General features: G+C 52.4%; 1 protein-coding gene across 2 annotated transcripts in view; it reads right to left on the bottom strand.

The window, feature by feature from the left end:
* ZBTB7C (zinc finger and BTB domain containing 7C) overlaps positions 1–11,360 on the bottom strand; it is a 159,664-nt gene that overhangs the window by 85,934 nt on the left and 62,370 nt on the right. Inside the window, exon 1 of one of the 2 annotated variants that reach the window (XM_004683888.2) lies at positions 724–1,078. The exons of the other annotated variant lie outside the window; for it this stretch is intronic. The gene's annotated coding sequence lies outside the window, so the exon portion shown is untranslated. Of the gene's footprint in view, positions 1–723; positions 1,079–11,360 lie in introns of those variants that run through there. 2 annotated transcript variants of the gene reach the window in all.

Below are 11,360 nucleotides of genomic sequence, written 5' to 3' on the forward strand. Positions count from 1 at the left end.
TGCCCCCATGCAGCTCAGCCTGGGATTTGCGCCCAGGGACTTCAACAGGGCTGCCTCGGGCTTCCCGTTGGTTTCTGCCAATTCCTCCTTTAATTCTGCCATCTCCCAACCTCAACATCCGCCAGGAGTTGCCACAATTGCCACCACTCTTATCTTTTCCCCAAGTTTTGGATCTGGTATTGGGGAGAACCAAGTTATTTTTCGTTGTTGTTTTTGCTTTTCCGGGGGAGTAGTATTTACATCACCAATCTGTATCTTCAACTGCCTTCTGGAGTCCACCTCTACGATCTTCACTCCCCTTCTCCTCCACCCCACAAGCCTGCCTCCAAGGTTGGCCGCCATGAAAAACTGAGGAGAGTTTATCCCGAGTTCCAGACCGTGCCTTGCATTTCGCTGGGAGGTACCGGTGGTGCACACTCCGCCTAGTTCAGGGACTCCCAACCGGGTCTCCCTAGCTCAGGGCTCCAGCCCTGGCGGAGGTTGGAAATTTCTTGCAGGCGCAGCCACTCCCGCCTGGCGAACGCCCGTGGAACTGCCACTGACGGCAGAGGGTCCGGCAGCAGCCGGCCAAACACCGCGGCCCCCGAGGTGGGGGACGCCTCCACCAGGCGCCCTCAACTCTCCCCGGCGCGGGGAAGGGTTGCCTTCCTGTCTCCGCTGCCCGCCGCCCGCTTCCCCGACCCCCGTCAAGCCCTGGGTCGAACCGAGGTCGGGCAGACCTACCTGGCTGTCCCGGGGACGCCGCGCTGGTGCGGGGGCCGGGAGCGGAGCGCCGCCAGGGTCCCGGGCTGGGAGTCCACGCGGCAGCGCTGCTCAGGGGAGCCTGCCGCAGCCGGCGGGAGGTTGTCATTGATTCGCGCTGGGCGAGTTAAGCCATTCCAGGAGTGGTTTTGAGAAAGCACTCCCACCCCTCCCTCCAACCAGAAGTATTTGGCAGGCGGCCCCTTCCGTCCACCTGTACTGTTAAGCGTGGGACAAGGACCAATTTCAGCAGTGGCGCTGTGTGCCTCACTCTATAACATGCAAAGTAAGCGCTTTCCTAAAGGTGAAGCAGAAATGAAAGCAAGGTGGGTGGAGGGTTTTTTCCCCCTGTCCCTTCTCCTGGGTCTCTCTGTTTGTTTGTTTGTTTTTCCACTCTAGTATTTCACAAAATGCCTTACCACCTATCTCAAAACAAGGGATAGCGTTGTATTATTATTATTATTAATTATTATTGCTTTATTCAATTCGGCATGCCTTTTATTTTTAGAGGCAATTTTATTTCCATTTGCCTGAAATCTGAACCCAGTACAATTACTAGAATATGTTTTCTCCTTAGCGGGTCGTAAGTGTAATTTAACCAAATCCAACATCTCACAGCAGCAAACATTCAAGCTGGCAACCAAAAGGGAGTAAGCACAGACAGGCAGCCCCCTCCCCTGGGCGGCCCAAGTGGGGTGCTGAGGTCTGAGGTCGGGGGCACCCACTGGCGCTTCTCCCTCATAGCAAACACCCACCACTCAGGCTCTCCTTTGCCTGTTCCATTTCTGACTGGCTCAGAGCTGCCAGCCAGAGACCCAGTAGTCCCTGGGGTGGGCAGCCACCAGTCACAGGGGCGTGAGCGCCTTCTCCCAAGCTGTTCCTTAAAGCCACACACCACGCCCTCAGCAGGGAGGCTCCTGCCACTGTCAGGCTTTCCCTGGAACTGTCCCTCACCTGGGACAAGCCGTCATTAACTCCTTGGCACCTTGGCTGTTCTTAGAAGCAGAGAAGGGGTGAGGGGGAAATCTTCGCTGGTGCCCTCTGTGTGCCAGGAGAGAACGGGCACAAAACAAAAGACCAGACAGACCATTCTCTGTGGCCTCTACCTGGTCTTCCATGGCAGGCTCCAGAGCACCCCAAAGCCAAGGTAAATGCTATAGGCACCTCAGCACATCAGGCCAAGGCCCAGGCTGGAATGAGAAGATGCTCAGATTAAAATATCTCCTCCTGGCCCTCCCTGGTGGTGCAACGGGTTAGGACGCAGCACTACAAGTTAGCAGCAGCTGCTTCAGTGCACCTGAGTTCAATCACCGGCCTGGAGGTGACCAGTAGTAGTAGTCCTCTCTGGACCCACCCGCTGCTCCCCTCAGCAATGTACTTCATTGATCTGCCTGTTCTGCTGATGAATCCTCTGTGTGCATAAGTAAATAAATCTTAAAAAAAAAAAAAAAAACCCTCCTCCAACAGGTGCCCCTGCCTGAAATCCCAGGGTTAGTGATTCATTCTTTGTGGGGCACACCCTGAGGAGAGCCTGCCCACGTTGCTTCAGGAAGGGGCCCTCTCTGAAACTGTAAATAGCCAGGTGAGTATCTTCAGGGTGAAGGAATCTCCACAGACTTTGTCAGGCCCCCCAAGCTATGGTGGGTGGGCTGCACAGGGTGTGAGGGGCAGAAAGGTCGGAGCCAGGCTGGTTGGGCCAGTGGGGGAGGGGTGCCATATCAGGGATTGGGGGCAAAGAAGGTCAGGGGCTTAACCAGGGCGGGTGGACTGTTTCCAAGGTTGGATGACTCCATAGCTTTTTATCAAAACCATGTACTCCCGGAACACCCAAACCAAAGAATGAAAAGTCAAATCCCTTTGTCCACAAAGTCACTAATTAAATATCCAATCAATCATAACTCCACACTCCACTCCCAAACCTGGCGGGTAGGTAAAGATGCCAACACATGACCTGGATGGAATCAGTACCAATCCAGAGTGTTTGTTGTGTGCCCATAGGGGTTTGCCTTAATGGCCTGGGTGGAGGCAGGGTGGGGAGAGTGGGGTGGGGTGCCACCCTCAGAGTCTCACATCTTGTGAGGAAAGGAAGCTCAGGGGTCAGTTCAGCACAGGGCAAGGTGGATACAGCACTATGGAGGTCACGAAGGAACAGGGTGCTAATTCTGCAGAGCAGACAGGGAACCAAGAGCAGTCGGGAAGATAAAGCTTATCTGGAGAAGGTTCTGGGAGGAGGTGGGGGCCTGGAAGTGAGCCCTGCTGTGAACACAAGGGCATGTGTGTTTGGAGGGGGTTGCTGGGGAGGACACAGTGGGAGGGGCCAGTTGGGCTGGCTTAGAGTTCCCTCAGTGGATAATGCATCAGGTTGGGGTCTACAGCCAGTATGTGGGTGCAGCTTCTGGCTGAAGGTAGCTTGCAGGGCAAGGCCTGTTTTGGAGGGGAGCAAAGATGGGGAGTTGGCATGCCTGCCACTTTCAAACCCAGCTGGAGCTGGATGTGGGCAGAGGGGATGGTCGAGAGGGAGGCTGCCAGGAGGGGTGGAGACCTGAGCCCAGCCTGTCCCCGGGAGAGGCCCCTGCCAGCAAGAAGAAGTATCTGAGTAGGCCAGTGGGTGGTGCCAGGGCTGAAGCTATCACAGCCAAGAGCCTGGGGGAGGGCTGGCCACCGTCCAGCCCACCGGCTGGGTCCTGCAGTGGACAGTGAATATCTTTCCTCTCTCCCCCTTAATTAGTGCGTGTGTGTATGTGTGTGCATGCATGTCTGCGTCCACACACAGCACTCCTGTGCATCCTGCTGGGACACACCCTACTGAATGGCTCTATGAAAATAGGGGGATCCCTGTCCCTCCCCTACTGTCCCTCGAGACTTCCCTCCCTGTTCTCAGTCTCTGTGCCAACTGCCTCTTGGGAACAGGAACATATAGGAATGTCAGAGGGGTAAGCCCGGGAGGCTCCCATAACCACAGAGCAGGGACGCTGGAGGCCTCGGAGCTGTCCTGCGCCTTCCCTTTCGGAATGGGTTCCTTCCTAGGCCCTTTGGGGCCCCTCCCTCTGCCAGCTCCCGCCCACCTCACCCCCTTCCTGGGTCAGGCTGGTTAGAGCACTTGGGAATACAGGCACTTTATCTTCCACATCTGCCTCCAAAGCCACAACCCACTTTTGCTCCAGGAGGATGAAAACTCCTACAAGCTGCTGCTGTCTTAACTTGCAACTTCAGCGGCGCTCACGTGTCATTTGCTGTGACACAGGCACACAAATGGCTTCTGTATGTGCACATTCACCACGCCTGTACACAACCGTATGGAGGAGATACCGGTTAGTCATCTCATCTAGGAATCATAAGAGTAATATCTACTTAATCCTTGCAACTGCACCAAGAGATAGATCTTATTACTTTCCCAATTTTACTGATGAGGAAACTGGAGCTCAGAGAGGTCTTATAATTTATTCAAGTTCACACAGCTGATATGTCGAAAAACTGAACATGACATCTGGTATTTAAGACTCCTTTACCCAAAATCTGCCCCTGGGGCTCAGCTCTGGATTTCTGTCTAGCTCCCACAATCAGATCCCCAAGGAACAGTCTGCTTTGCCACATGTGCTTCAGTTTCTTCACCTGCTGACCAGGCAGGGCAAGGACTCTCACTGAGCAGGGAGCCTCTTATTAGCCAGGAGGAGGCTGAGATGGGGCTGGGCTGCAGTACAGCGCCAGAGCAAGGTTTCTTGGAGAATGTACACAGCACCGGGGGAGTCTCCCTCGGGCCAGAGGCTCAGAGTGCCTTTGCTGCCTCCCCCTCTGTCCTGCCACCCCACCCCGTCAATGCACCCATCTGCAAGACCCTCCAGAATAGATGAGTGTCAACCTTTTCCCCGCCTGTCCCCCACACTCTCCTGGCCTTGGGCTGCTGTGTTACCTTCCCTCTTTGGGGGCTCTCCTAGCTGGTCCCCTGCCCCCAGTCTCATTCTCTCCTTCAGCCTAATGTCATAAGTAATCCTCTAAAACATGGATCTGGTCGTGTGTGTGTGTGTGTGTGTGTGTTTTTTTTTTTTAGAGATTTATTTATTTATTCATACAGAACTGGGGTACAAGCCAGAGATGCAGGGCAGTGAGAGGCTTCACCAGAGACAGAGTGGGGAGCAGAACAGGCAGATGGATGAAGTACACTGCTGAGGGGAGCAGCGGGCGGGTCAGGAGAGGTCTGCCACACCATGTGGTCACCTCCGGGGCAGGCGGGGATCGAACTCATGAGGAAGTGGCTTTCGATTCTCAGTGCTGTGCTTTAACCCGCTGCGCCACCAGGGAGGGCCTGGTCATGTTTTGGGGCACTTCAAATGCAATCCGAACTACTCATCAGAGCCTCTATGGCACTGTAAAATTCCTGCTTTTTGACTCTCCATGGTGGCACAATGGGTTAGGATGCAGCACTGCAATCGAGCCACAGCCACTTTGGTGTGAGTTCGATTCCTGGCCCAGGAGGTGACCCACATGGCACAGCAGACCTCTCCTGACCCGCCCACTGCTCCCCTCAGCAGTGTACTTCCTTGATCTGCCTGTCCTGCTCCCCACTCTGTCTCTGGTGAAGCTTCTCACTGCCCTGCATCTCGGGCTTGTACCCCAGTTCTGTGTGCATAAATAAATAAGTCTTTATAAAAAAAAAAATCCTGCTTTTCTCTTCCAACACGTCGCTGCCTTCCAGCCACATCTTTTAGACTCTGTCAGACACACCAAGTTCCTCTTTCTTCCTGAGGTGCAATTTTGCCTGTATGGATTGGGCCTGCCATGTTCTCCCCCCAATTCAGATCTTGGAGAAATGTCACCTCCTCAAAGAGACCTTCCTTGACCACCACAGATAAACTAGGAACCATCCCCCTACTCCCCACTTTACCTATTTCAGACCCTTGAGCAAAGCTCTCCTGCAAGCTGCATGCTTTAACTACAAGCTGAGGAGATATTGTTTGACTGTCCCCGCCTCTGGGACAAAGGCTGCCGTGGGCAGGGAGCTGTGCGTCTTTTTCATTGTGTGTGCCTAGTACACAGTAGGCCCTGGCAGACCTGTGGGGGATGAAGGTTTGCAGAGAGAACCCTAGATCCAGGAGGCAGTAGGACTAGAACTCTTGGGAGGTCACATACCCACCCAGAAAATCTTCCATCTTTGCCTTCTATAAATGGGGGCAGTGGATCAGCTGATAAACAAGAGCCCTTCCAGGCCAGTGTGCCATAGGCAGGTTGGCCTACATCCCCACGGAACGTGCCAAGTGCCCATAAACAAACAGGAAGAGACTCCCGGCCAAAGGCACCAGAGTCGGCTCTGGGACGACGCACTGCAGGGTGGCCCTGGTGCCTGCTCGGATAGTCAGCTCTCGGGGACCCAGGCACCTGGCAGCTGCCACCACTGCCAGGCCCACAGCCCGTGCTGCCAGGCCATCGTGGAAACTGAGGCTTGTCCAGAGAGAGCAATCACCCCGGAAGGGAACCAGGCCCAGACCAAGATGGGGTGGTTTCCAGGTTTCATTTCAGTACATCCACCCCAAAAGCCAGGTGCCTGCACACACCAGTTTTGAGGGGCCCCCTGCCCCCGTATGATGATGCCTCCTATGCATGTGACCTCGTGAACTCTCTATCTTATATGGACTTCAGGATGTGTTAAGGAGACCAGGGAGAATGGGTTCACTCCTGCTCCAGGACAGGGAGACCTAGATTAAAAGTTGAGTGGTACTTCCTGACATTGTAAAACATGAATATTACAATTAAAAAAGATTTCAGGCCCTCCCTGGTGGTGCAGTGGGTTAAAAGCACAGCACTAAGAAGCTGAAACCACTTCCGCATGAGTTCGATCCCCGCCTTCCCCGGAGGTGACCACATGGCGTGGCAGACCTCTCCTGACCCGCCCGCTGCTCCCCTCAGAAGTGTACTTTGTCGATCTGCCTGTTATGCTCCCCACTCTTTACTCTGGTGGAGTCTTTCGCTACCCCCTGAGTCTCTGGCCTGTACCCCAGTTCTGTATGCACAAATAAATAAATCTTAAAAAAAAAAAAGATTTCATACGATGCAATAATTTCAAAAAATTTAAATATAGCCATAATTTCATACTTACATTCTTATATATATGAATTTCATAATATTTAAATAAATTTAATTTAAATACTGATGGAAAATTTAAAAATACTTAGACTTTTCAACATGAGGATGTTTTCAGCTTCTAGTAACAATAAAAATATAAATCTGGGCGACACAAGAGGGTGGTAGAAAAAGGGAGACCTTTGGAATGAAGAAAAACGCTAGTGAAATTCATATTCTCTAAAACGGTCTAATGTAGAGATACCACTTTTAAAAGAATGTTAATAGATGTGAGAAAAATAGAAGAAGTTCTTCCACAGTAGAGAAAATTGTGCAAGGGGAGGTCACTCAGAACATCACACCAGGTAGGCTGATAGCCCAGCATCTCGCCAGCCAAGGGCACATGGCTCTGACACCCTCCACCCCCACCCTTCTCTCGCCAAGGATGCACATTTTCTCTCTCTCAGGAGTGAACTTCCACACCACCTTACATACACTTCACCTGACCTTCCCCTTTGCTCTCCTTAGGTGCTCGAAATAGCTAATTAAATTTTGAGGAAGACTGGGAGAAACGGAGGCAGCAGGTGCGGGAGGAAGAGGAGGCATTCAGGACCCTGTGGGTCTCTTCCTTGGTGACCGCTGCTCCTGTCTGCCGTCAGCCAGCCCCAGAGTCTGGCCACTGTTCACTGCTAACTCTTACAGAGCGGGCTTTCCTGTCACCAGGAGGCTCCATCACCATGATTCGCAGATTAGATTTCACGGGAACATGTGAAAATGCTGATTGAAAATACCAACCCCTCCCTGCAGAGCGGTAAGAACCTTAGGAGGAGCCACAGTGGTGTCTAAGCAACACCCCAGCAGCCCTTTTTGTAGCCAGTTAGTAAGTGCACACTCATTTCTGCTGTTCCTTTAGGGGTAGACTAATCATCAGGACCCAGGGGCAGGCATTTTGCCCAACTCCTTGACCAAGCTTCTCCAAAGAACATAGAGGTGGCCCAGAGAAGGGGGTCCTGTGGCTCCCTGGCCCAGGGTGTCCCACCCTGTGGGAGCTGGAGGATGAGGGTGAGGCCACAGCCCAGAGGGCCCTGTGTCCTCAGAACCTGCCTCCCACTTCTCAGGGAGACCAGTCAGTGCTTGTCCCAACCAGGGAGGCTCCTACAGGAGGTACTGGCTAAGCACAAGGTATCTAGATTGTTCTCTGGGGAAGTGAGGGGAAAGCATCCCACCCAGCCTTGGCGAGGGAAGGCTTCAAGCAGGCTGACTCCACAATTCACAGTGCCAGGGAGCAGGGTCTGCACAGAGCCCTGGGGCCCAGGGGTGCCAGGGCCTCAGCCTCCTCCCAGATTGTATCTGTGACTCAGTCAGGCGCCCAGGGCAGGAGGGGGAGGGTGCCAAGAGCTTCAGCTAAGCTTGGCTGGGCAACTGGGCCTGGCACCATAGGGGCCTGGCCTGGAGAGGGGGCGGGTGGAAGGGGTTCAGCTGGATCTGGCCGAGGTGGGGTAGTGACAGGAAAGGGAGGGCAACACCCCAACAGCCCTGGGAGACACAATCCCTCCTCTCACAATGCCCCCTCCCCCCTTCCTCGCCTCCCTCCCTCCCACATGTACTGACTGCATGTCTGTGCGCCCACTACTCTGGTATTGGCTATCAAGTGGTGAACAAAGCATCATCTCTCTTCACAAGGACTTGACCTTCTAGTAGGGGAAAGACAACCAACAGATAACCATCTACCATGCAGTCAGGCTGGCGAATTCATAATCAGCTCCTTCCTTAGGGAAAGCACTTTATTACCTCCAGCACCTCTCACCTCATTTGATCCCCACCCCAAGGGGCCAGGAGAGCAGGGTTATAGCTCCTGACAGAGTGAGGAAACAGGGTTGAGGGTGGGGAGGTGACTTGCCCAAGGTCACACTGGGAGGTATCTTGGAACTTAGCTGTCTGATCCTTTCCCCAGAGTGCCCAGCACTCTCCCTCTTCCCTGGACTTAGCTCCAAAGTACGGGGAGGATTTAACTTCTTCCTCCTACAGATACTTTTTTAAAGTGATGTTTATACATAGAAAACTTAAAAATGATAAAAGAGCCAAGAACCTCCATCTAGATAAACAATGAACTCACCGTGTGTTAACTGACACTTGCAAGACAGACCTAGTCTAGGGGGATTTGAGGTCCCAGCTCTGCTGCAAACCAGTGAACTATAACCTTGACCCAGTTCCCTTTGTTTAAAATGAGGAATGTTGTCTTGCCCTCCTGGGTCCCTGCAAATTTCTGTAGGCCCATGACCCAGCCAGGTTACTGGGACCATTTGGGCATAACAAATAATCCTGGGGTCCACTTTACCTTTGCTGGTGTTTCAGCAGGAGGAGAAAGGGTGGTGACAGGATGGAGGAGATGAAAGTGGGTTGTTTGTGCGTGCACACCTGGGCACGTGGGTGCTCAGGTAGGTGCGATGTGTGAGGCGACCCTGGGGTGGATGAACCAGCAGCTGGGCAGGGAGGCTGATAGCCGGGCGGGGAAGCCGTGTGCAGCCATTTTTCTGCTGGATTAAACAGCTAACAGCGTTCTAACACCACCAGAAATATCTGGTTTAATGGATATTGTTGTGTTTAGGCAGAGGTTGACTATCCTCCTGGTGGTCAGTATGCAAGACCCAGGGGTGCTGGGCGTGGCTAGACCAGCCCACAGTCTTGCGCTAGGGCCAGACAAGCTAGCCAGGCTGGAGGGTAGCACAGTGACCTTTACCATACCTGGAGGGTGGCAGAGCCCTTCTCCTTAAAGCTGGTGTGTCTTCTATAAGGTCAAGGTTGGGCTTATAGGATGGACGAGGGAATAGAGCAGAACTGAATGGCCACGACAAAGATCAAAACAAGGGCCTTGGCCTCCTACCAGGACCACATCAAAGAAAACACTGACTGTTAACCCCCAAGGACAGGAAAATGATCCCAGTTATAATAGCTGCAAGAATTGTGCTAAAAGCTTTGTATGCATTATTTCTTCTAATCCTCAACACTCCTATGAAGCTAGTACCTTATCATTTTTCCTTTTACAGAATGGTAGCTCAGAGACAGGATCTAAGCCCAGGCCACACTGACCCCCTCACCCCCACCCCCTTACCCCCTCAGGAACATCTTAGGGGACCACGTCGGTTGCTCAGAATGGAGTAGGAGAAAGCAGAGCAAGACAGAAAGGCCTGTTAATCGTGACAGGTAAAACACTAGGCTAGGCCCCTGTTGAGACAGTTATACTGTTTGAGAGCATCTAAAGCAGAGAATAAGTAGCTATATGTCCGGCACAGTTGCTAGGTTCACCTCGCAGTTACATCCAGGACAAACGCAATTTTGCAGTTCTTGATGAAGACTTTACGTCTCATTGGAGACAAGGTACACCAGACTGAGTAGAGTGCTAATGGAAGTACAGGGTGCATATTGATGTTTCTCAGAATATGCATTTCAGATCCTCGGCTAGAATGTCCCAGACAGACGGTTAAAATACAGATCCCGAGCCATGCCTCAGCCTGAAATCTTCCCAGACCCCCTAAAGGCTGTGTGCCACTGTGGGCAGAACAGTGGTGACTGGCAAGTGGTGGGTTTCACCCTACTGGCTGGAGAAGCCTGGCTGAGCGTCAGTGCTGGAGAAGCAAGGTCATGACCTGGGTCCTTCAGGTGTGTGCTGGGGTGCAGTGCAGCAGGAGGAGGTTGGGCTGGATTGCGCCTTTGAGCTCGTTCTCTCCATCAACCACTACAGAAACTGCACAGAATCCCACTGAGTGGACACAGACACTTCTCCGTCCACTCATGCGGCAGGACCTCATGTTCAGAGCTTCCTGTGTTGCTGTCTCTAAAACAGGACCTCTCCTCTTTCTGATCAAGCTTTGCCTCCTCCCAGAACCCTTTTCTGGTCACTCAGAGGACAGCATTACATACCTGAGCTTCAGCTTAGATATAGATAAGCTGGTGGGGAAGCAGTGGAACAAAGGTGAGGTGAAGCCAAGTGGAGGGACAAGGACCAACCAGACTGGCCAGAGCAGGGTGTGCTCCATGGGGAAAGGTATAGGGAAGGTGGTTGGCATCCCCATGCCAGACCAAGGTGTCCACACCTGGGGGCCCTTGAGAGTCCACCTGACCAGCCATCTGCTGCTGCTTGGGCAGGAGCCTTCACCGAGTATCTCAAGGGGCAGCAGAGAACCCTTCAATCTCCAGCTTAGCCATATTACAGCCGTAAGAGTTTGCGATGATTTCCTTTTTCTGGGAAGGCAGTCCATGACATTCATCAGTTTTCAAAAGAGTTTGTGATACCCCCAAAATTTAAAAAATAAAATTCAGTTGAAAGATAGATGTCAACCTGACATACAAACTGTTTGTTGTGCGAGTTATATATATATTTTACACATGGTGAAAAGAGGAAATAATGACAGGTAGTTTTTTCAGATAAGTAGATGATGGATGGGTGGGAGGGATCAGAGGCTAAGATAAAGCTGTTGTGAAATGACAAAGTCAGGTAGTGGGAAATGGGATTTGGTTTCACAACAATTCTAGAGCTATCTTTTTGCATGAGTGGGTAGGTAAGT

The sequence above is a fragment of the Condylura cristata genome, unplaced genomic scaffold (assembly GCF_000260355.1).
Source record: "Condylura cristata isolate star-nosed mole 26May11 unplaced genomic scaffold, ConCri1.0 scaffold00016, whole genome shotgun sequence".
Lineage (NCBI taxonomy): Eukaryota > Metazoa > Chordata > Mammalia > Eulipotyphla > Talpidae > Condylura > Condylura cristata.